Source organism: Condylura cristata, unplaced genomic scaffold (assembly GCF_000260355.1).
Source record: "Condylura cristata isolate star-nosed mole 26May11 unplaced genomic scaffold, ConCri1.0 scaffold00002, whole genome shotgun sequence".
In the NCBI taxonomy this organism is placed as follows: domain Eukaryota; kingdom Metazoa; phylum Chordata; class Mammalia; order Eulipotyphla; family Talpidae; genus Condylura; species Condylura cristata.
Genome location: NW_004567103.1, coordinates 85,453,851 through 85,481,352, shown reverse-complemented (window position 1 = coordinate 85,481,352; position 27,502 = coordinate 85,453,851).

Below are 27,502 nucleotides of genomic sequence, written 5' to 3'. Positions count from 1 at the left end.
TATATATATATATATATATACACACACACACATATATATATATATAGTGCATACATATGTGCACATATAGTGTGTGTGTGGTGTGTGTGTCCCATTTAGGAAAGCCTAGCTGGAACTATGCAGATGGGTATAGGGTTAGGAATGAACCTACATTACTCTGTTTGATTTTTTTTTTTAATAACATTTCCCACTAATACCACACATGCAAATCAACTGCTGCTTGTTCAATGTTTTACTGAACTAGATTATCTTATCTTTGTTCATTTTAAATTTTATTATTTGGCTTTTTGCTGCCTTAAATTTTGATTGTTCTCTTTCTGTTTCTAATTTAAACTTGTCTTTGCATCAGAGGAGAAAATATTATAAAAGTTTTCCACATCATGACCCTCCCTGGTGACGCAGCGGGTTAAAACACAGCACTGAGAAGCTAAAGCCACTGCACAATGAGTTCGATTCCCGCCTGACCCGGAGGTGACCACATGGCTTGGCAGATCTCTCCTGACCCGCCTGCTGCTCCCTGCAGCAGTGTTCTTCATAGATCTGCCTGTTCTGCTCCCCACTCTGTCTCTGGTGAAGCCTCTCGCTGCCCTTGAGCCTCTCACCTGTACCCCATTTCTGTATGAACAAATAAATGAATCTAATATAATTTTTTTTCCACATCAAATTTAATTTTGTGTATTTATCCAGTATTTAACCTGTCAGTATGTCTGTCTGTAGGGCTTATCCCTAAAGCATAATGGGAATATAAAATCATGACTGTTCTATTCTAGGCCTGTGGACACTGTTATAAAATTAACACAACTGGTATATGGCAGGATTGTATGTCTTGAATCCCCAAGTGAGGGTGAATAATGTGACCAGTTTGGGTGAAGGGACTTTGTGTAGATGTGACAAACATAAAATTCTGGTATAAGACTTTTCTCACACTGGCAGAAATTACAGAACATCAAAATAAAGGTAGAGTGAACCATACAAATTGTGTTGTTTTTATGAAATTATTCATTAAAGCTTTATTTTTTAATTCCCCTTCTTCGGATCATGTTGTTCTGGTACCCCAGTACAGTATGTCTCTCCCAAATGAAACAAAAACCTGTTTGCTGGAAATCATTTAGTTCACTAACGGTGAAAGATTAGATTTTGGGATTTCATGATATAATTGCTCAAATGAAATTTTTATTAAACAACAAGATATTCCTGCTGCTTCAGTATCAAGGCTGGACTCCCCATCTTGATTTTCAAGACCCATGACTACAGCTAATTCACCAATTATTCCACAGGTTACCAATATTTCTTTCCAACCAATTGCTTCATTAATTAGCATATTATATGCATTACCTGCTTTTATGCTTGAAACCCTCATATGTTTAGTTTTCCCTTTTACATCATTAAATCCTTGGGGGGTGCAAGTGAAAATTAAATAGTAAGGACATTCACACATTTTCTTCTTCATGAAAGCAATGGACAAACTTTGAAAATGGTAAAATTCAATGATTCAGAATTCTGAAATTTGATGATTTTTTTTTCCCCACATCTCAGGATATTCACATGCTAAGGTTTAGAATCACACTATCCAGTTTGGATTAAAAACTCAAGCATTGATTATTCAGTTGGCCCCAGTGTCTCTTGACTTCTAGTACCCTTAGCATTTCTGGATGAATTCAGAATCCTCAACCCACCAGAAGTCCAGCCCTCTTTACTGTAATCCTGCAGCCTTAATAATCAAAACTTACTTCTCATCACAGATGGATAACTCAGAGGATATATGAAGAATGCAGATAACTAAGGGTACAAATGCTTTATACAAACATGTGTATATGAACCACCAAACAGAAGCACTTCAATAAGCATCACACCCTGTGGCATGTCAACTAAAAACATCAACCAAAGACTTAGACCAAGAAAAAAATGTGCAGTTCTGGTAAGCAGAGTAAGCTCTGTGGCATTTTAACTTGCTGTCTTTTCACCCCCTTCCTTCCACCTCAGGCTAACCTTGAAGGCCAAGAAATGCAGTCATGGTAAAAAATAGCAGCAGTCAACCAGAGCAGACAAAATGAAGTTGGAGCTCCTTTATAGCCTCAGTCTAAGAGAAATTCCATTATTTAGCACATGTGGTAGTTTACTGGAAGAGAACACTTTCAAGGTTGACTTTATTTGCCCTGACTTGAAATTTTCCCAGTGAGAAAACCTTTCTCTCAGGGATATTTGTTAACAATTTTTAAAAATTTTCTTAATTTTTCATTGTCAGAAGCAGTGAAAAACATTGGGATAGAGAATAGACTCATCAAAATGCTTAAAGGATGAGAAATAAGGTATCCAAAGGAAGTTGGAGAATATGATTTTTTTTTAGTATTCTAGTAGTTTAATGACTATCATTTACAGAGTATTTAAATAAGATTAAATTTTTAAGTTTTTTTTTCTTTTTTTTTCTTTCTTACTGAGTTAACATTGGTTTACAACACTGTGTGCTACTTAGGGAAATAGGCTCTTACCTTCTCAAGTAGGTAGCTGACCACACACGTCACAGAAGTACACTAATTTATATATATATTCCTTGTAATCCAGAAGAACACACACAAGTGTAGGGTTGAATGCATGCCCAAGAAAAATCTGAATTAGAAATACACCTTTATTAGAAGCTGAGTCTACAAAAACAGGATGTCAAGTGTAAGACTGCGATAAATTATTGGATCATTATTGAAGGCGAACCCCAATGTATAAAGAGAACACCTCAGAAACAAATGGAGACTCATGTAGTTTCAGGAGTATAAAGACTCTCTGTACAATTAATAGAGTTTCACTAAACTACTGAGGTTTCTGAGATTAAGCTTCTTAGCTTAGTCATACCTGTCCATGGGCACACATGATTAAGGACATATGAATCAAAGCAGTTGTTTAGAAAAATCCACTAAACAAGAATGCTACACATTAATAACAACATAAATGATCAGCAATGATCTCTGGGGACAGAAATGGATTTTTATTTTCATATTTCCTTCACAATACAATAAAAAAATTTTCATTTTGAGCAAACAATGTGATATGCAAAAAAAAAGAAATATAGCTCACATGTGAAAATAATAATAATAATAATAACAATAGAATCTCTCCCTGACAATACCAAATGAGAATTTAAGTAGAGAACAGCCTTAAGTCAACATATAATTAATGTCCAAAAGCCCAAAGTAATTAATGTCTAAACATCTAAAGAAAAAAATATAGCAATGATATCTTAGCAAACAATGATTACAACAAATTTTACAAGGATCATTTAAAAGATTCAAATAGAAATTCTAGAGGTGAAAATTATAATAGTAAAGAGAAAATTTCAATAAAGAGATTAAACAGATTTGAGAAAGTAGAAGGGGAAATTTAGTGAACTTAAAAGTTTTATTAATTAATATTAACCAACTTGGAGAATATAAGACTAAAAGTATAAAAAGTGAAACAGAACAAATTGATATTAAGCATATTAACAAAAATGTAATGGGGGCCCAATGGAAAAAAAAAAAAAAAGAATGTGTCAGAAAAAAAAATATTTAGAAAGAAAATGGTGAAATACTTCCAAAACTAGATCCAGAAATTTAGTGTTCCAAGTAGAATAACAAAAAAACAAAATAAAACAAAAAACCCAAAACAAACAAAAACAAACAAACAAAAAAAAACAGAAAGTAAGCAGTAGGAAGTGTCTTACCAAATATGTTATCCTTGATAGGAAAAACAGCTAATTTCTCACCTGAAACAGTGAAAATCAGAAAGCTGTGGAAGGTTATATTCAAAGAGTTGAAAGAAAAATAAGCAGCCAATAAATTTATATCATCACTAGGGAACCTATCTTGAACAAAATACTAAAGGGAGCCATTCAGGTTGAAGGAAAGGACAATGGACCATCATGAAATAATCAAGAACATTGTTAAATGTTGCTCTATAAATGTAGCAATACAAATATGTTAAAGACAACTTACATATGTTTCTGTTTGTAATTCTGGTTATTTTCTAAGACTTAAGGGAAAAATGCAGAATACAACAATGAATTGGTGGTGATGGGAATTCAAAATGTAAGACTGTAATAACAGTGATATATATTAAAAAAGGAGGAAAAGAATCAGCTAAATAGAACTGATATGTAGCATTGAAATTACACTAGTATTAATTCAAATTATATTATTTAAAATTAAAATTTCTGTTAAAATCCTCTGAGAAATCATTGATAAATTATACATGTTATAAATATAGTGAAATGAATTAAAAATTATATATGATAAAGTATCCATGTAGCATAATGTAGATGTTTACATGATGATGTGATATGTATGTACACATATGTCAAAACATATAAAAACACTGGCCATGCTTTGATACCCATTTCTCTTCCATTCTCTTTTTAACCATATCAGTATGCAATGAAGCTGCTCTTTTCTTAATAGGTTTTGCTTCCTCAGCTCTTTAAACTGAAACATGTAACAAATAATAGTCTGATATAAGGGAAATAGATTAGGTTTTGGTGTTATAATATCAAGTTTTACACCACCAAAGTTTCATTAGTTTAGATTAAAACTAACTATAGCATCCCAAGTATGTTGTCTATCTAACTTCTATTCACTAGAAAATGAAAGTAATATTTTGACTTTGCCAAAACAGTGGAGGATTAATGAAAGTCAAGCACAATGCAATAAAAAGCTAATACTATTATGACAGTGTTGTGCACTTTATATTTAACAACTCATTCTTAAAGGGATATCCCTGTTTTAAATTTGCCATTCTCTTTAGGACTACTTAATATGTTACAGGGCAACCCATGTGAACTGGGTTGCCTGTTTTTGGGTCCTCACACACATGCTTCAAATTCAACTGTACTGCAGGCATACACAAAGAGTCAATAATGGGTTTATTTACAAAGGGGAAAGGAAAAGTTACTACCCAGAGGAAGAGAGAAACAGAGAGAGAGAGAGAGATACAACTAGAGCATCTTACTGTTCTGCTGACTTGCAAATCCAATAGCAGACTGAAAGCTCAGAGAGAGAGAGAGAGAGAGAGAGAAGAGTAGGGGTACACCTGGGAGATGTAAAATTACTCCCAGTAATTTTCCATTTACTCACAGTACCTGTATGTGTTTAATTTTCCAGTGGTCTTTCCCAGCTGGGAGTTTATTCAGCATGTAACAGCGGTAGTGGTTGACAGTGATATTTATTTATTTAAGTAACTAAATAAATTATATTTATTTATTATTCATTTATAGATACAAGAACTGGGGTACAAACCAGAGGTGGGGGGTGGGGTGAGAGGGTTCAGCTGAAAAGAGTGGGGTTTAGAACAATCAGACCTACTGAAATATATTGCAAGATAGGAGAGGTATGTTGAGCCATGTGGTTTTGCAACCTGGCCAGGGATCATACTCAAGCTATAGTGTCTGGTGATAGATTGATTGTTCTGAAACTTTAACCACTTCACCACCGATGATGCCCACGAGGGAAATTTAAAAGATCAGAAAGAAGAGGGTACTGTTCCTAAGTATTTAAACAGGGTAGCTATGATACTCATATTAAGAGTGTTTGTAGTATATTCATGGAAAATAATGTGCAAAACCCACCAGTACATAATTTTAGGGATATAGAAAACAAAAATATTTCAAAATTTAATGTAGGATATCCCACCCATTTCACACATACTTAACAAGGTTAACTGAGGCTCCAGAAAGGAAAATCTGCCTAATAATAAGTAACAACCTTGGAAATGTAACTGGTGGCAGAGGCCAAAGTCTGTTCCAGGTGGTGCCCCCTGGAGCGATTGCTGGTAATGAAGGATATACCTAGGGGAAATGTGAACTAAGTTTCTGTGGGGTGGAGACTCTGATAAGAAATATAAGGGACTGCAGAAGCATTCAGTGTTTGGGATTTCAGTGGTTTGAGATCTTCAGGTATTCTGAGGTCATCTATTTCTGCCTACACCATGCCTTTTTTTTTTTTTTTTTTTTTTTCCCCAGAAGGCTATCCGTGGGCCTCTGAAGGATGTGGAGAAGTTTCCAGCAATCAACTTCAGGAGGGAAATGTTTGCAGGTTTTGCAAGTAGTTAAGCAAATGAAACTGTTCTGTTAAAACCTGTTGAAGCTGTTAAAACCTGACAAGTCCAGCCAATTGCCTCATTGAGCTATAAGAGCATGGCCCTTTATTTAGAGGTTCAGCCACTGTGGCTGCTCTTTTGAGTTTTACTTGACTGGTGCTGTGCTGGGGCATCTCAGCAGCTCGGTGAACATCCCCTGTTGTGTCTTCTGCTGTCTTTGTTAGTTGAATTCCAGCCTGTTATCTGGCTGCCACTTGCACCAGCTTCTCAGTAGTGGGAAGACATCATCTTGGGACTGTTTGTGTTCAGGACTATAAAACACTGGACACTGTTTCTGGTGAGTTAAAAGGCCAATTTTTGTCCTCAGTAACTCCGTTTTCCCCTGGTATGTTAAATAAATCCCATTAATGTTCTCTGAACCTAAGTACTCTTGCAATTGTGCACATGGGTGAAGAACACTGAGTGGCTGATAAACTAATTGGGCAGTGTTCTTGGCTGGGTCTAGTGTCTTCAACCCCTTATCAGAAATCCAATCAAGATACTTGATATTCTCATTCTAATACTTCAGTTTAATTAAGCCTTTCCTTTTTTTTTTTTTAAGTATCTGATTTGAAGTCCTAAATTATATGTTAATAAAATATTAAGATTAGAATATATTTATATGTTTTCACTTGGGCCTCAGTGTTAAAACCTCAGTGTTATCAAGCTATCACCAACCACTGCAACATGAGTTTAATCCCCAGCCAGGAAGTTGGCCCAAATTACACAGCAGACCTCTCTTGCCTCATCGGCTGCACCCCTCACCAATGCGTTTCAGTAGATCTGCCTGTTTGACTCCCCAATTTGTTGCTGATGAATCTCCTCAAACCCCAAAGCCTCTGGCTACACCCCAGCTTCTGTATGCATAAATAAATAAAATAAATATATATTGTAATTATTTAATGTGTGTGTGTGTGTATTCACTTGTCTGACATAGAAATATCAGAAATTTTAAATGGTTTCAGCTAAAGCTGAAGAGCATCACAAACATATTTGGGTTATATTCCTATTTTCCCAAAGGACTCTCAAAAGTAGATGATTGTCTTACCCCCAGTGGGTTTGATAATTAATTATGTATCCAAATGTGATTTATTAATAGGTACTCTCTATTAAATAACATCCACCATTATCCACAGGGAATTAATTTGTACTCTGAATAACCAAAAACGAGGACAGTATGAAATGGATGATGTTTCAATAGCAAATGAAATGAGCTATAATAACTTTACATAAATAAAACTATTTTAAGCCTTTCCTTGAGTTGTATTTGTGTCTCCCTGAGGCAGAGTTGCTGTGTTCTGCTCCTGTGGGAGGCTGGGCACACCAGAACATTGATTACATTTTCAATAACCTCCAGTGCTCATATGCATCTTATGATATGTTATACTTTTGTAACTGAGATGAAAAACCACCCAGTAAAAAACATCATTTAACACTAGTTATGCACTCAAAGAAAGGCACCAGAGTTTGCAGACTTCTTTTTAATACTGTATCAATAAGATGTGTTAACCTTTTCAGAGAAAATAAATATGACAGATGCAAGGTCATTTGGAAATGACATTGACATTCTTAGTGCAAGATTTTCTATATATTCAGAGTACACGTTTAGATGCTTTTGGGAAATTTTTTAATGAGTGTATAAATTCCAGCATTCATTTTTTTTAAGATTTATTTATTTATGCATACAAGAACTGGGGTTCAGGCCAGAGGTGTGGAGAATGAGAGGTTTCACCAGAGATAGAGTGGGAACAGAACAGGGGGATCTATTGAAAAATACAGCTGTGGAGAGCAGTGGGAGAGACTGGAGAGGTCTGCTCCGCCATGTGGGTCACCTCCCTAGCCTGGGGTCAAGCTCATACTTCAGTGGCTATGGATAGCTTCATAGTGCTGAGCTATAACCCCTTGCACCACCAGGGGAAGCCCTAAATTTCAACATTCTAAGGCTAGTCATTGACACAATTATAAAGATAATGTAGAAGGTAATAATTTAATAAATATTTGGTGATTTTTTTGTTTCCCTTTTATATCTCTCCTTCATGCTCAAATCCTCAGCAGAATATATATATAAAGGTGGTAGGTATTAAATAAGAATTGATCAAAACATTATATACCATGATACTCTACTTGCCTCTGTGTAAATGTTCATATCTGATTTTTGTTTGTAGTGTCTGCATTTTAAATAAGAAACAATCTAGGCTACCAATTAGAAACAAATATTGACAATCAGAAAGGCTGAGATTGGAATATTAATACTGTCATTTACAAGCTGTGTCTCAAGAAATTGACTTCATTCACCTGTGTATAGATAGAATTGTTAAATTTATCAATTATCTGCTATGTAGCACACATTGTGATACACTATGTAAATATGAATCATTGTAATCTCTATGACAAAGTATTGAGTAAGTGTCATTCTTATATCTAAGTTAAGCTTAGTGATGTTAAATAACTTGCAAGTAGTAATGCAAGCAATACTGATGGAGCTGCATAAAAATCCTAAGTAAACATCTAAAAATCCTTCACACCAGCACTATCCAATTAGTAGGAGGAAAAATAAAATGTGCCTAATTATACTTTCTGAAATTGTTGTTGTGAGTTTTAAATGAAGTTGTGTATTGTGGAAATCTGGCATAAATCAGCAGGTGACCATATGTAATATCTGTCTGCTCCATCCTCTCCTTTTTTGGAGCAACTTTTTATAAGATTCAGGCGCACATCTTCACACCTTGACACTTGACATCTGTGTATACTGTACTAGGTCCAACACCCAAAATCTTGCTGCCATCCTAGCTAGTAAGCATCTAGATTCCCTCCTCAAACCAAAAAAAAAAAAAGATACTGTTTAGTGAGGAAGGATTGGGGATATACTTTAAAAGATTGGGAACAGTGCTCGCTTCGGCAGCACATATACTAAAATTGGAACGATACAGAGAAGATTAGCATGGCCCCTGCACAAGGATGACAAGCAAATTCGTGAAGAGTTCCATATTTTTGAGACGCAAATTAAAACCACAATGAGATACCACCTCACCCCAGTGAGAATGACACATCTTCAAACAACTAGCTACAACAAATGTTGGCGAGGATGTGGAGAAAAAGGAACTCTCCTGCACTGCTGGTGGGAATGCAAACTAGTACAACCACTATGGAAAACTGTTTGGAGGTTCCTCAAACTGCTAAACATGGAGCTTCCCTGTGACCCAGCAATCCCACTCCTAGGTATCTACCCAAAAGACACAAAAACACTGATTGAAAAAGATACCTGTACCCCCATGTTTATTGCTGCTTTATTTACAATTGGAAAAACATGGAAGCAGCCCAAATGCCCAAAAGTAGATGACTGGATTAGAAAGATGTGGTACATATATACAATGGAATATTACTCAGCAACCAAAAAAGAGAAACACATGTCTTTTGCAGCAACTTGGATGGAGCTGGAAAAGATCATGCTTAGTGAGATAAGCCAGAAAGAGAAAGAAAAATACCGGATGGTTTCACTCAGCAGGAGTATAATGGACCAGGCGAGAAAATAACAAAAATAATGAACAACCATATACCAGAGACATTTTGCGGGGGTGGATTGGAGAACGGGATCAAAAACGGGGAGGGGGGAGGGAAGTGCACGGGATTTTAGTGATGGCACACAGGTGACTTGGTGATGGGAAACCCCCGGGGATTACAATTGAGATGGGAAAAAAAATGTACAAAATGATGTAAAAATAAACTCTTATAAAATAAAATAATAAAAATAGATTGGTAACAAGTGAAGGTAATTTAAATTGCTTTGTATAGAACTAATTTTCTGAAGAGTATTCTTTTGGAGGTATAATTACTCTTAGTCTACAGATAAGAAATGTGTACTATATACTTGACATATGGGTTAGAATTTGTAATAGTTTTTAAAAAAAAATAAACAGACTTTTTAGCCAATGAATCTATATTCTAGTAAATAAACAGAAACATTTAAGTGCTATGTATGAGGTGCTAGAGTTAATATATGAATGCTTTATAAATTTACAACAATAATAAAGTGGAAATATGCCAAACAAATTTAATAAGTCAAAGGAAACCTGAAAGGAAGAGTTGAGGAACTACAGGTTATAGAACAGATACAAGAAAAGGTATCATCTACAAATGGAAGACCATGGGCAAATGTTTTCAAATATTATTGCAGATGGTGATAATTTATATGACTAGAGAGATGGTTTCATGAGGTGTTGAAGTCTCACAGCTATTATTTATTTTAATGCTTATTTATGCATACAAGAGCTCAAGTACAGGCCAGAGGTGGGGTGTGGAGGGGGGGAGAGGACTCATCAGAGACAGAGTGGGAACCAGAACAGGCCGACTGGCGTAGTACACTGCTGAGGGGAGCAGTGGGGGGGGGCAGGAGAGGTCTTCCGTGCCATGTGGGTCAGCTCCCTGGCAGGGGATCGAACTTGTACTTCAGTGACTTTGGATTACTTCCATGTGCTGTGTTTTAACCCCTTGCATCACCCAGGAGGGCCCTCACATCTGACATTTTGATAAAAGAAAGGGGATCTCCCAGCAATGGCATCGTTTTACAGGAATGTTTGGTGACTACTTGTTGATTTTCCACAAACCTGTCATTCATTTCTCCAGTAACAGATTTCTAATTTTTCAAAGAATCCCATAATTAATATGTGCTCTATCCATCTTAGCTTCGGGGTGACTATGTGATTGCACTTGACCAGTAAAATTGGCTACAGCTCATAGGTGACTGGTGTGCTACTGGCTTAACTTGAAACTGAAGCGGTGGTACACAGCAAGAAGAATTGGACCAAGTTTGGGTGAAGAGAAACTCTATCATCTATCAGACTACTGTGCAAGTCTTTAATTGTCAGTAGCAACTCAGATTAACAAAGTTTCTGCCTCACAATTGAGCCATCCGATTCATAGAGAGAAAAGATTAAAAATTGTCCTGAGGATACTGATTAAATGAAGTTTTTTTTTTTCTTCTGTATTAATCCACACACTCAGCTATTACAATTTCTGTATTTATTAGTTGGCAATGTCCAACTAATAAATACAGAATCATCTTCACCCACAAGAATTCTGCCTAATGGAGAAGGCTAGAGGTGTGTATTTTGGTTGCCACTTTATAAGGAGATGACCTTAAGTCACATAAACAAGAACTACTGATGAGCTTACATTTCAGAATGTTGAGATGAAAAGCTCTGACAAAGGACTCCTTTCAAAAAATGCACCAGCCTCTAAATTACAAGATAGAAGTTCATAAAATATGTATCCTTTTTATCCCTCTGAGGAAATAACTAAGTTTCCCTCTTTTATTTTATAAATTATGTATCTCAGCAAGTAGGGGTGTCTTGACCTGTGGTTATACTCAAATGCTTTACCTCCCAGGAGGGCTCATCCGCAGAATATTCCTTTCATTTTCACCATCTAAAATATGACTGTCCACTATGAAACCATGCAAGCCTGGGAAATGTCATGGTTCATGGGTCCTCACCCCTGTGCTTACAATTGCAAGACATGGCTCAAACAGAGACTGTAACAACCCCAAGATTTATTTACAAGGGGAGTTGGAAGAACAGGAAGAGTTTTTTTTAAGGGCACAAATAGCCATCTGCCCTACCTCAGTGTGTTGCAACAGTATCTAGAAGAATAAAGCAAAAGCTTCTTGTGAAGGAGCTACTATCCCCTTGATGGCCTGATGCTGGTAATACATCAGTAAGGAGTGGACCAGAACTCAACTCCCACTGGCACCTGGAGGTGATTATAGCTGCTGCTGCTTAGGCCACAGTGTAGCAGCCTCCAGTGGCAGCAGTGCAGAGGCCAGTCTGTACAGTGCCAGAGACAACAGAAACAGGGTCAGCTCTGAATGTGCTATGGCTCACAGTTGCTGAACCAGTGAGCTGGTGTTCTCAAGCACCAAGCAGCAAGAAGGAGACAGATCTTAAAGTTGCCAAGAACAGACCAGTCACCAATAACCCTTACAAAGGCCTCTCAGTCACTTGCAGCAATGGTCATTTGGTGATACTGAAGATCCAGCAGCAGGGGACAGCTCTTAGAGTCATTGACAGACAGATCATTGAGGCATCAGGCACAGGCCGCTGGAGCTGGTCATGCTGGAACATCCATTCGGAAGAATCAGAATTGAAATAATTTGCAGGCAAGTGGCTGGTGAGAGTCAGAGATCTGAAGCAAAGCTCTTTTCAGGAGAGTGTCAGGATTGGCTCCTGTCACAGTACCTGAATCTGTCTGCAACTCCAGTTTTTATGGTTTCCAAGGTTCATGTGATTCAAACATGATGGGTGTATTTCCACAATTAGAATGAGGTTCAAAAATCAAATCTGACCTATGCTGGAGTTGACTGTCTTGGCTGCAGCACCAAATAAAGAGTCACTATTTTCCTCTTACAACTAATGAAAGAAATTGGTTTGGGTTCTGTGCCATTTAATTCAACAAGCTTGTGAATCTGGATCACAAGCTCTGTAATAGATGCAGGTGTGCTATATCTAAGACAGCTTCTTGCCCTGCTGTTGCTGAAGTTCACTGGCAGAAATTAACAGGTTAAAAGGTACATGATTTGATATGCACATAAGTACAAGCAAATGGACTCCTCCTGCAGTGGTGGCACCAAAGGGCCATGGCACAAATACTGACTCAGAGGAGGATTCTTCAATGCCAATGTGGGTTTCAGGGAGAAGATATATACTTTTCAGGATACTCAGAGTGGATACAACACTTTTCCTCTTGGTATATAAATATCAGTTCAATACCAATATCTGATTTTCCTAAGGGGAAAAAGAAAAGTGCATCTATATGTTACTCAAACCCCTCCCTCAAAATTACTATAATATAACAAATATACATTCAATACATTTTTATTTATTCACTCCTAAAGATATGGAGAGAGGAGCAAATGCTTAAAACTTATACAGATACTTTTAAATCTTAAATTTAAAATCCTTAACTATGCAGAACCATTATAATGTTCTAGAAGAAATTGCTGGCAAGGGAAAGATTAATTCACAATTTTGTCTAATATATACTAGGGAGACACCACACACACACACACTGGAATATTACTCAGCATCTAAGGAAATAAAGACTTAGTTGATCATTTTGTTGTGTTCTGCTACTTTGTTTTGTTTTCTCTGGTTATTTATATTCCACAAATGAGTGAGACCATCTGGCAATTTTATTTGTTTAACTTTATGACTTATTTCATTCAGTAAAATCACTGAAAATCTATCCATATTGTCCAAAAAAGACACACTTTCATCATTTTAGTCACTGTGCAGTATTCAATTAATTATGTGTTCCACATTTTTTTTTTTAATTTTTATAGTCGTATAGGTACTTAGGTTCTATCCATGAACAAGCTACTGTGAAGAATCTTGCTATCAATAGGGGTGAATATATCTATTTCTATCTCTAATGCTATCTTCCATATCTATCTATATCAATATCACCTCTATCTATCTATCTATCTATCTATCTATCTATCTATCTATCTATCTATCTATTTATCTTTTATATTTACCACACACACATATGTTATGTTTTCATATATTTTTGAAAAACACCTAAGTGGTATTGCTAGACCTGATAATATTTCTGTTAATTCACATTCCCACTATAGTGAATGAGTGTTGATTTTTCTACATCTTCTCCTAACGACTGTTTCAAGTCACTATGATGTAAGCTTTGCTCACAGGGTGAGGTAATAACTCACTGTGGCTTTGATTGACATTCCCCTTATAGTACATAATGTGGGACATCTTTTTCATGACTCTGGACCATCTGAATGTTTGAATCTAAGAGTAGTTTAGAATCAAAAATATTCAATAATATTCTAAACAAAAACCTTAAAGATGTCATCTTTTATCAGTTTACTCAGTTGCAAGTAGTTCTCTTCTTTTTCCTCAATCATGGTGAAGTTTTGAAAACCCTTCAGCTTCCCCACTAGAATTCTGTGGCAACGTTATTAGTTCAGTGGGATGGTGTCAGTAATTTAAGGAACTCCTCAGTTCTCTGACTCCAAGGTTTCTGTCACAGCATTTTGATGGACTTCAGAGATGTTAAAAATCCCCCTTTGCTGAAAATGAAGCATTGTGGCCTTGAGCTGATGGGACTTACTTTTGGAGAAGAATGAGTGAAATTAAAACTGCCTGTAGATAACAGGACTCCAAGTGACTGTTAAAAGGGCTGAAAAGAGTTCATCAGAAAGGATAAAAAAAAAAATTCTTTGACAGAAGTAGGAAACTTATATTTGCTATTCAAATTTTCCTTTAAATGCAAAAGAGACAAAGATATTACAATGTTACAGTTTTTTTGTTTTTTTTTTTTGTTTTTGTTTTTTTGTTTTTTTTAAGCAACACAGAGCGTCCTCTCTGAATTCATAAAACTTAAAAAATCACATTACAGCAGTACCCAGTGCTGGAAATGGAGTCAAGTCTAACTTTCCTGTTAATCTTTTAATTATGATTAGTATCTCTTTCTCATTTGTGTTTCTCTCATAGTTGATACCATTGCTTAGTAGCATTGTCTCTAAGAAGAGTTAAGTGCAAATAAAAAAAAAATGACAAAAGAAAGAAAATACACGTGTGACATATAAATGACAAAGGGTTTGTACTAATATAAATAGATGGGCAGTTATAAGATCTCATTAATAATCATGAAAATGTAAGGATAAGCGAAATGAGATACAAAAATATCTAAAACTAAGAAAACTAAGAAATCAACAGTATGAAGTTTTGGCAAGAATGTAAAGCAACTGGAATTATACTCTGCTGAAGGGATTATAAATTTGTTTAATATCATTAGAAAAATTTTGTCAGTGTCTACTACATCTGAACATAGTATTGCTTATATTCCCACTATTCACTCCTAGGTATAAAACAAACAAAAATATGTTTACCGGAAACCATGAAAGGATGTCACAGCAATAGTGTTCACTTTAGCAAAAAAAAAAAAAAAAAAAAGAACTGAATATCCATCATAACAGAATAAATAAATAATATTGAATATTTGAATTTTGCATAATATTGAAATTAATATACTGTTATGCTAAAGCATAGAAATGACAAAATCAATATAAACTTAACATATAATTACAACACAAACAAATTTTGAGTGAAGGATGCCAGAAACCAAAGTGCAATGCTATAGGATTTCATTTCTGTAACGTTCAGCAATAAACAGAATTAATCTAGAATGTTAGATGTGACTACTTAATAAATGAAAAATAGTGGGATAATGCTATTGAAGAAGAAATAAGTGGGCTTTTCCTTGGAAGTCATACTCTAGATTGTGTTTACCTGTATATGTCTGTCACATATATAGATATCTATTGTTATGATGTACATTTTTGAGTGTGTTATATTTCATAAATGATTAATTTAAAATATCTATTATTCTATGCACATTAGGGTGTTTTAAATATAAAAGATACAAAATAAATAGAATTTGATTATTGAATAAGAGAGGTAAAATGTATGATCTGATGCTAACTTGATGTATATTCTAACAAGTTGTTGTCATATAAACACACACATTTGAATGAATCTTTTCACTATACATTTCGATTCTACACTCATATATAACTTTTATTTCAGAATTTTCTTGTCGATCTGTTCTTGATGCATAGCTATGAATTAAACATTATGTTTGATTCTGAAAAACAACAGATTGAATATATGTTTTTAGATTTAGCTCTCATAGAGTCTGGTATGTTTCTACCAGAGAAGACATAATTCTAAATTTTTAAGTATGCAATGGCCAAAACAACATACCAAGTTCCAGACTAACATAGAGAAAGATATGAAATGAAGACAAGACAATCTTTCTATAAAGTAAGGTTTTGTCATTGATTGATTTGTTCAGATGATTTGGTATCTGCATCTAGATGGTGCCTGAGTAAATGATGGTGCAGACAATTTGGAAGGTCACCAGGAGTAGTTTTCTCTCAACCAATCAGCAACCATGAAAGGGATTGAGTGCTAAGCTGTCAAGTTTACTCTGACAAGGATTCCATTCCACTCCTCAGTAAAGTGACTAATTTTCTACATCACATGATTATTTCCTGTGACATTTTAGAGAGGGCTAGTACAATGTATTATTAACATTCAGCAACACTAAAATGCCTGTATTCTGTGGTATTTGTGATTTTTATTCAATTAGGAATCAAATTCATATTAAGAAAATTAATATACACAATGAAATCTAAGAAGAATATTTCAGTGGGAAGCTGGGGATTGCAAAAGAGGAGAATTATTGCCAACTAGAAGTCACCAAGAACTTGCCTTTATATACTTATGTTTTAAATCATACTGAGTCACTCAATTCATTGTATATTTTTAATATTTATTTATTTATGCATAAATAGGCCAGAGGTATAGGATGTGAGATGATTCACCAGAGACAGTTTAAGGAGCAGAACAGGCAGATCGAGGAAGTACACTGCTGAGGAGAGTAGCGGGCAGGTCAGGACAGGTCTGCCGCCCCAGGTGGTCACCTCCTGGCAGATGGAATCGAACTCATGCTGAAGTGGCTTTAGCTTCTTAGTGCTGTGCTTTAACCCTCTGCACCACCAGGGAGGGCCTCATACCATTTTTTTAAAGAATTTATTTATTTATGCATACCGAACTGGGGTACAGGCCAGAGGTGCAGGGGCAGTGAGATGATTCACCAGAGACAGTGGGGAACAGAACAGATATATCGACAAAATATACTGTTGAAGGGAGCAGTGAGTAGGTCAGGAGAGGTCTGCCACACCATGTGGATCACTTCCAGGCATGGGGATTGAACTTGCACTGAAGTAGCTGCAGCCAGGTTGTAGCGCTGCATTTTAGCCAGCTACACCACCAGGAAGGGCCAGGAAATCATACTAATTTTATTGAATAAAATTCTCCTTATTTTTATAGCAATTTTGCAGAAGACCGTGTATTTTATACAAAAGCAGAATACACATACATACATGCATACACACATACACACATGTGTATATATGCATGTATTTATATATGAGTATACACATACACATGTGTATATCTATATCTATCTATATCTATCTATATACACATATATACATATATTATATATACATACATACATACATACATACATGCATACATGCATACATGCATACATACATACATACATACATACATACATACATATATATATATATACACATATTTATATATGGATAAATGAGAGAGGACTGGATAGAAAATACAAGCATTGTACCACTCATAACTTCTAACTACTGATTCAATTGAGTATATAGTAGTGACATCTGTTTCTTTAAAAAAAAAAAAATCTGCATATAAGAATATAAGACCTGGGGTGTAGGCCAGAGGTACTGTGGGTGAAAGGTTATATAAGAATATAAGACCTGGGGTGTAGGCCAGAGGTACTGTGGGTGAAAGGTTTCATTGGAGACAGAATGGGGAACAGAATAGGCGCATCTACTGAAATACACTTCTGATGGTAGAAGTGGGCGAGACAGGAGAGGTCTTCTGTGCCATATGGGTCACCTCCTGGCCAGGGATCACACTCTTCAACAGTGGCTGGTGATAGTGCTACATTTTTAACCCATGTGTCACCAGGGAAGCCTAATATCTGCTTCTTAAAAGGGGGGGGGGGGAATCAAATCATAAAATAAGAAACAACAAATAAATATAAATACCACCATGAAGGAAACTTCAAGTGTTAAAATGTAATATCATATCAACAAGAAATAGAATTTACTCAGGAGAATTTAAGGAAAAGGCAATTTATTAAGACTATTTGAGAAAACTGACGAAAAAACTCTAGGCCTAAATGTCTGTCACAGAGTAAGACTGTGTGACTAAAGGAACTACTGTGTTTGCCAATAGCAAGAAGAAAGTAAAACCAGAAGTATACACTACAGCTCCTTCAATAATAACCATGCACCTGATATCAAAATGGGCAGTGCAGAAAGACGCGTCTTATCTATCTTAACCCTCAGATCTTAGTTCCAAATCAAAACCCTGCCTTTACTTCACATTCTAAATTAATATATAGGTGATAATGCAGCTTTTGCTGATTGATAAAATCTAAGTCACATAAAAAAACCCTATCTGAAACAAGTCAGTGATACAAAACTTATTTTTCTCATTTCTGATGAAAATAAGGTGGGTTTCCATTTCTGTTCAATAAGTCAACACACTGGTCATCATTATAATCATGTAAGCCAATGAATGAGTGGATACATGAATGAGTGGAATGAGGGGTGGGTGGGTCAGCGTGTAAACAGGTGGATGTAGAAAGAGGTATTTGTGGGTGACTAGACATATCCATAAAATGAGCGTTAACAATGAGTAAAATAGAAATATGCAATGAATTTCATGTTTAATACATTTATTAATTCAATTTGAAATTTAGAGAAGAAAATAAAATGAAAATATAATGTTAAGATTAAGATAAGTGTTTACCATGAAAAACATTGTTTTTAAAATTACTTCAAATGTGGAAGTGAAGGTTTAACATTTATATAAATAAATTTAAACAACTAAAACTATTTTGGATGGTAAATTCATGCTTTATTTGTAGGCAATGTACATTAACTCCATATTATAAAATTAAGTGATGAATTAATATGTTTTTATTAAACCTACTGAATTGTCTTGTTTATGTCTTTATAATTGGTATTTTATGTTGGTTTATAATATTTGTGTTTTGTTCTGTGATCTAATTTCATGAATAATTTTCTTGTTTAATTGAACATATTTAGCATACAATGAAATGCATAAATCCTAATGTTTGGTTTAATGAATTTTGATGAACTTATACACTTACAGAAACACTGCTATAATCAAAATGTAATAACTTATCATGTCATTCTTAGTACATTTTTATAACTCTTTGCAGAAGATCTTATTCTTGTTCCCTGTGATAGGAAGTCACCAATCTGCTTTCTGTTTCTATGGTTGAACTGCATTTTTCCCCTAGAATTTCGTATCAGTATAATTTTCTCAATATGATTTTTTTTGCAAATGGTTTACTTTCTTCAACAGAAAGCTTTGAAATCCATTAATTTTAACCACATTGTTACAATTCCTGTAGTTGGCCCATGCTTATTGCTGAATCATATTTCATTTCTTAGATATGTAGCTTTGTTTATGCATTCACGTAGTGGTGAACTTTTAATTTGCTTGATATTGGGGCACATAGAGTAAGTTTTATGAAAAAAAATCATTCATACATGACTTCATGTGTGTGTATGTTTATGTATAAATATATCTTCTGAGGCAAATACTAACATGTGAATTACTGAATAATATTATAATACTATATCTAACTTAAGTAGAAGCATTTTTCCAAGCTGTTTTCTAAAATGATAGTACCAGTTTCTTTCCCTGATTACACTTTATTAGAGTTTCAAGTTGTCTACATGTTTTTCACTACTTGTTATTATCACTATTTTGAATTTAATCATTCTGGCTATGGTATTACCTCATTGTAGCTTTGATTAGCATGTTCATGATAATTAGTGTTTTTAAATTTTTAATTTATACAGTTTCTTCCTCTGTGGATTGTATATACAGATTATTGTGTTCCTCTTTTAATATTGTGTTTAATAGAGTTGTATTAGTTTCTTAGCCATTTTTGACATGTCTTTTTGTCAGGTAATAATGTTGTATGTATGATTTTCTACAGTCACTTATTCATTCCAGGATATTTTCCTGGTTCTTTTGGATTTCAACATAAACAACAATATTTCTTGTGAACAAAGACAATTTAATTTATTCTTTCCCATTCTATATACCTTTTATTGTCTTATTTCACCAATTAGCAGTTATAGTATGACATTAAAAAGGGATCTTCTATTTTTTCTGATTATATTCTGAAATATCATTTTCTTTTCAATCTCTTTCTAATGGTGTTACTCATGTGGCTTTACATGTTGTCTGTATTTCATCCCCATTAAAGCCCTCAACATTAATCACAGTTATAGTATTTTTTGTCTAATAATTACAAAACTGTGTTGATCTGAGTTTTGTCCTAATATTTACTTTGTCTCTTCAGATTGTATTTTCCCTGTATTTTAATATTCCTTGTTATTTCTTGCTGAATACCTAGTATGTTTAATTGGATAAAAATATTAAATAAAATAGCTAAATGTGAGAAACAGTATTAAAATTGTATTAAATTGGTCTATTTAGAACTATTGCTAAATCTCTAGTAATCAGTGGCTTTACATTTATCTATTTTTTTTTTTTTTCGATTAACCTCCTTTGGCACTGGGACTTCTCCTTAGAGATATCCCTCCCACGTTTTGTAGCTTTTCCATTTAAGTCTCTTATTACACCAGTATCTTCTTTGATTATAAGGAATAGGGTAGAGAAATGGTCTGTAAGCTTTTGTTTCAACCTCAGCGTTTTAATGAACTGTGTTCAGGCATTCTAGCCCTTTCAAGTATTTTTTTGTCTGTATGTATTCTTGTATGCATTATTTTCTAACATGTACTTTGTTTCCGCTGTCTCTTCATTTTCAGATTCCAACATTCCTTCTTCCTTGAAATTCTCTTCCTGTTGATTTCACTTTTCCTGCCCTAGGCAAAGGAGGAAGGTAGAGGCTGAGAATACATTTTCAATTCACAGGTGGTATGAAGTTTCAGATGTGTTCTCTTGTGACTTCCTTTCTCTTAGAAACTAGTCCTTTGGAGAATAGACTTTAGGTGTGTCTAGATTGCTATTTTACCCTTATTTTTTCTAAGTCCAGGAGGGAATATTTCTTCCATTTCTCTCATTCTGCCAAAGTGTGAAACAGGTCACTGTTTACGGGTCCTCACCCCTGGCACTCACAATTGCAAGATGCTTCTCAGACTTCAGGTACAAAGAAAGAACAGTTTATTGCCAAATGAGAGAGACAAGGGGACAAGGAAAGAGTTCCTAAGACCTCAAATAGCCAGCTGCCCTACCCAAGAATGTGCGTACAGTGTACAGTATTCAAAAACAAAGACTTTTCATGCAAGATGTCACTCTCTGTTTGAGAATAATATAGAGTTAGTAGCATACCAATAAGCAGTGGGCCAGGATCAAGGAGGTGATCAGAGATGGAGTTATTGACATGATACCACAGCACCCAACACAGCACTCAAAGGTCAGGCTGGACAGCAATGGGTGCCAAATCGGACAATGCCAAGTATAGCGGCACTGAGAGGTAGTGCTGGGCGATCAGAAGGGAAAAGGTGGATAACTCTCAGAATTAGCCAGATGTAAGAGCAGTACTTGTCATTTGTCCAGGTACATCAACACTGGTCAACAGGCAATTATATCAGAGACACCAGTGTTATGACTATCTTAGAGCTGTTGAAGCCAACAGAAAATGACTCTTTTAGAGAGATTGGACACAGGCTAATGGTGTTCTCTATGTGATGTCAGAGTCAGGCTGCAGGTAAGTACGGTGACCAGGTCTTTATGAAAGTCTCTGTGTAGGTCTATGAAGGTATGGAAGTCAATGGTGGTGTCTGTGAAGGTCTTTCTAGGAGTCCCAGGAAATCTATCTTCACAAGTATGGTAAATGGGTCTGTAGCCTTCTGCTCAATTAAAAAAAAAAACAAGTTGGTTGTTCCCCTGGCTTATCCTTGTTGGGATCTCTACTATTCATGCCTGATTGGTTTGATTGTGATTCCAGTTTCAAAAGTGAAACCCTAGGAACCTGTCCAGACCTGACCTCCAGTAAGCTCAGGGTAGTGGCAGCCAGAGCCAACTTTAGTGGTTCCAGATGCTTACCATACCTTGTGCACTTACATGGCCAGGATGTAGCCAAGCTGGAGGCCACCACAACAGACCAGGGACTTGGTTGCAGTACACCTAGATGTGCAGAACCCTCCAGGCTGGTCCAAGATTCTTTGAACCTCTCCCCTGTGGCTACCATTGGCCCAGATAAGGCTTGCTGCTGGAGCCCTGGGGCTAGTTTGCAATGGGACAGGACAAAGAAAGGACCACTGCAGCTACAACTTTCAAAGCTTGCCAGGATGTCCTTGAGACTTCTGTAGTGCAGACAGACACTCCAGAAGAGCCGCATGGGGTCCGGCCCACAATCCAGGCCAGTGCTGGCGTCTGCTACCTAGCCCTGATGGCTAAGGTGTCAGGCTCGCAGCAAAGAGTCCATGTCCTATGACATGAGCTGGGCTGAGGGACTCCTATGACAAAATAGACATTGTTCTCTCCCTCCTAGTTCATACCACTAGCCACTTTTCTCTCAGTAAACAAATATCAGATGTTGTATATGATTCTGCATTTATTTGTTCATTCAAATTGTTGAATGCCGGGCCTTTCCTGGTGGCACACTGGGTTATAGAGCAGCGCTGCAAGCTAGCTGCCGCTTAAGTGCAATTTCAATTCCTGGCCCCGGAGCTAACCCACATGGTGATGCAGACCTCTCCTGACCTGCCCACTGCTCCCCTCAGCAGTGTACTCATCAGTCTGCCTCTCCTGCTCCCCACTCTATCTCTGGTGAATCCTCTCACTGCCCCTGCACCTAAGGCCTGGCCCCCAGTTGTGTATGCATAAATAAGTGAATCTTAAAAAAAAAAAAGTTAAGGACTATCAATTTCCTGGTGACATCTATTTTCCAACATATCCAAGAGAAACCATTGATTTTAAGATTTTCCTACATTTTTCTTGTTGAAAGGACTGTAATAATCCCAAAATTTTTGTGTATCAAAAGTGAAGTTTTTATATCCTGTTAATATTTTTAATATATCAAATGCACTGACTTATATTTAAATGCTAAAACAGTATCCCTGCAGTATATCGCACATGGTCATTACATATTATCACATTTTTAACATTTTTTTTTAAAGATTTATTTATTTGTACATACAGAACTGGGGTACAGGCCAGAGACTCAGGGGCAGTGAGAGACTTCACCAGAGACAGAGTGGGGAGCAGAACAGGCAGATCAACGAAGTACACTGCTGAGGGGAGCAGCGGGCGGGTCAGGAGAGGTCTGCCACGCCATGTGGTCTCCTCCGGGGCAGGCGGGAATCGAACTCATGCGGAAGTGGCTTTTAGCTTCTCAGTGCAGTGCTTTAACCCGCTGCGCCACCAGGGAGGGCCCTATTATCACATTTTTAAATGAATGCAATTATTATTTACTTTTGTGCCTAATACATGAAATTTAGTAATCTGTATTTTTTTTCAAAAATATGTTCTATTCAATTTGTAGAATGACCAAATATCATAATTTTTCTGACCCTGCCTTAGCTTTGACTAATCACTATTTTATTAAGATTATATTGGTCTAAAACATTATATATGATTTAATGGCCTGATTTCATAACTATTTAGGTTATAATATCAATTTTAATATTGACAGTTAAAAGGGAAATCCTTCTTGTGATGCACAGTCTTTTTTTTTTTAAGTGCAAAATGCATACACTAGCTTAAATATAAAAAGGGTTAAGAATATACAGTTTTTAGTATCTAATATAGCCTGTGTATATTATAGACTCTGCAGGGCTTTTTTTTTTTTTTTTTTTTAGCCCACATATTAGCAGCTATCTCAGTGAAACAACATAGGTATATAATCAAAATACATTCTAATTGTGAGTCTTTTCTTTTGCATTGTACTTCTACTTTGCATTGGGATAATGTCAGCTTAAGTTTTAATCTTTTGAATATTTTACTATGTTTTCTAAAAGCTCCATTAATTAAACTGAAAATGATCATAATTCCTTTCCTTCCCAGAAATCACAGTAAGGGAAACCTGAGAACTCTGTTATTTAATGACAGTTAAAAGATACCTAATACTAGCTCTGTATAGTACTGCAAAACATGTAGAAATAAAAATTGGATTTGTCACTTTTAATTTCTTCAAAATGTTCAAAGTACTTACTGAGATATCTTTTAAAGATTTATTTATTTATTCATACAAGAACTGGAATGCAAGCCAAAGGTGTGTGTGGGGGTGGGGGGGTGAGAGGATTCACCAGAGACAGAGTGGGGAGCAGAACACGCAGATTGAGTAGTGGTGAGACAAGAGAGGTCCGCTGCTGTGTCACGTTGGTAAGCTCCCTGGCCAGCGGGGCATCAAACTTATGCTGTGGTGGCTGGCAGAAGCTTCATAGGCTGTGTCTTTAACCCAGCCAACATAGGTGCTCTGAGATTTTGAATTTATAGAAAAAGTCACTTCCTACTTTTGCATGTGCCTACAAGAGGGCTGTCCTTGTTGGAAATGGAAAATATGTTAAAATGTCTTCTTCATATGAATGGTATTGTCTGCACCTGGAATAAAATAGTGGCCTTAATTTGAAAACATATTGAAGACACAAATGGAGAAAAAAGATTACTGTCAAACAAAGTTGCATGCATTTTTGCTGAATTGTTTGTTCTTCTCTGAAGAAGACTTAAAAATACTAAAATGGATAAATTGACGGCAGCTGAATTGTTCAAATGAGTGTGTAATTTGTGACAAAAATGTTAAAAATAATCTTCTTACTTTTTTTGGTAACAGAACTATTTCAGAACTCATAAATATCACTGTAGAAAAGAACATCAAAATTTAACAGGACTTTGTAAATTTCTTTACTTAATTATAATTTATTTGTTTCCCATTCAAATTTATAATTTCAAATTATTGCTGGCCAATATCAATATAATTTCTAGAGAAAGAAAAGTAAAACTGTGAGAAAGAAAAATGATCCTATGACATCTAATATTTCTCAGGATATTTAAAAATGATCAATATTTTCGATGTAAAAAAATGTGATGAATTGATAGATACAAAGGACTTGATTGAGAAACAACTTTTCAGTAGAAGAGTAGAAGTCTCTTCTTCTTTATATTAAATCTAAAGCCTACTCTCTAGTAATTTCTAAGGTGATCTGTGCACAATTTGTTGAGAGCATATTTAACTTTATGCTATCATATGATTTAACAACTGGAATCAGTGAAGGGTGGGCTTAGTAAAAGACAAACTACAAGTCAAAGAAATTCTTGTTCCATTATTTCAGTGCTAAATTTACATGTGAGAAAAGAGGAATTTCTTAAATTGGTGGCAATTCATGGATTTATTATTAAAAAGAGAAACAAGCAGAGTAAACATATTCTACTGTATCATGGCATAAAATAAAAAGGCAGTTAATATTTTTATTAAATAGATAATATAAGTTTACTTAGTCCTATTACAATTTTATTCTCCCTTTAAAAAGTCAAATATTGTGTAACTTAAGTATATATAATAATGTAGTTAAATATCTTTACCCAATAAAAAAAAACTTAAATAAAATCAATTTCATAGTATTAGAGAACAAAACAAAGATTATAAAACATCATTCTTTTTTTTTCTCAACATAGTATATATATCCAACTGTAACTAGTGCTGAAGCCAAAGACTATTTGAGGTGGTGCCCTCTAGAGGTGGGTGATGGTGAAGGTGGATAGCTCTAGGGAAAATGAGAACAAAGCCTGGATAGGGGTGGAGAGTCTGATAAGCCATACAGGACTGTAGAAACAGCCCCTGGGGTTCAGTGTTCCGGATTGAGTGTCGGAGAATTCAGAGTCAGATAATCAGGGAGTTCATCCTTATGGACTTTCAGTGATTTCAGGATCAGTGATTTCTGCCCCAACCATGCCAGTCTTCCACTGGGTCTCTGTGGGCCTCTGAAGGACATGGAGAGGCCTCCACCAGCAATCTTGGAGAAGAAAATGTTGGAGGCTTTGCAAGTAGCTGAACTAATGGAACTGCCCCTGGTTTTACTGCTGTTAAAGCCTGACAGGGAAGGCAAAGACCCAGAATCTTGAGCCTTGCTAAGCTGCTTTATTTTCACCAGGTCATTCAGCCACTGCAGCTGCTGTTTTGAATGTTGCTTGTCTGGTGCTGTGCTGGGGCATCACAGCAGCTCCGGGAACATCTCCTGTTGTGTCTTCTGCTGCCTGCATGAATTGGAACACAGCTGTAGTCTGTCTGTCCAGTGCTCCAGGCCCACAGTGGCAGGAAGATGCCATCTTGGGAGCATTTTTGTTTAGGACTTGAAGGTGCTGGACACTGCTTCAAGTGAGGTAAGTGGTCATTTGTGGCCTCAGTAACTTTTTTTCCCCTGGTTTGTTAAATAAATGTCATTGCTGTTGTTCTCTGGATATGGATAGTCTTAAAATTGTGCACAAGGGTGAAGAACACAGACAGTGACTGATAAATTATTTGCACAGTACTCTTGGTCACTTTTAGTGCTCCTTCCTGACCTATATCCCTACTATTAGTGATCGTTAATTGGCACTGGCAAATAGTGATAGAGTCCCTTCTTTAAATGACATTTGCGTGGCAAAAATAACAATAATAGGTAATTTCAAATACAAATCAACTTTATTTTTTAGGTTAACTTCAGCATTCATATGTGATATATTTGCATACAAGAGCTGGGTACATGCCAGAGGTGTGAGCATGAGAGGATCCACCAGAGACAAAGTAGGGAATAGAACAGGCGAATACACTGAAATTCACTGCTGTGGGGAGCAGTAGATGAGGCAGAATAGATCTGCTGTGTCATTTGGGTCAGCTCCTCAGCTGTAGATTGTACTCATGTTGCAGTGGCTGGAAATAATCTTGATAGTAATGAGACTTAACCCCTTGTGCCCCAGGGAAGATTATATTATGTGTTTTCATTTTAGGTATTACTGTGTGTAGGTTGGCTGTTTTAAAACTTAGTTACCCTGTGATTTGTTTCATAACAAAATTGAAAGTATTCAATGTCTTATAATATTAAACTATTTACATAGAAGTGGTTCTTTTTCATCCTCAAGCTCTGATAGAATTCAACTATGAATGCATTGGAACCTTAACTTTTCTTTATGAACAATTTCATTACAGGTCCCTCCCTGGTGGCACAACAGGTTAAAGCAAAGTACTGCAAAGCTAACTGAAGATGCTTCAGCACAAGTTTAATCCCCAGCCAGGGAAGGGACCCACATGGGGCAGCAGACCTCTTCTGTCTTGCCTACTGCTCCCTTCAGCAGTGTATTTAAATAAGCTGTATGTTCTGTTCCCTATTCTGTCTCTGGTAAAGCCTCTCACCACCCCTGCACCTCTAGACAGTTCTGTTTGCATAAATATTTTTTTTTAAAAATGAAAGAAAATTTTTATTACAAAATTTATTTCATCAGTGTGTATATAGGCCCTTTAATTTCTCTTTATGAGCAATGTTGGGTTCTCTTTTTTTTGTTTATGTGTCTTCTTTTAGTACTTTTAATTATTTTTTTAAAAAGATTTATTTATTTATGCATATAGAACTGGGGTATAGGCCAGAGGTTCAGGGGTGGTGAGAGGATTCACCAGAGACAAGAGTAGAGAGCAGAACAAGCAGATTGATGAAATTCACTGGTTAGAGGAGCAGTGGGAGTGTCAGGAAAGGTCTGCCGCATCATAAGGGTCACCTCTGGGACCT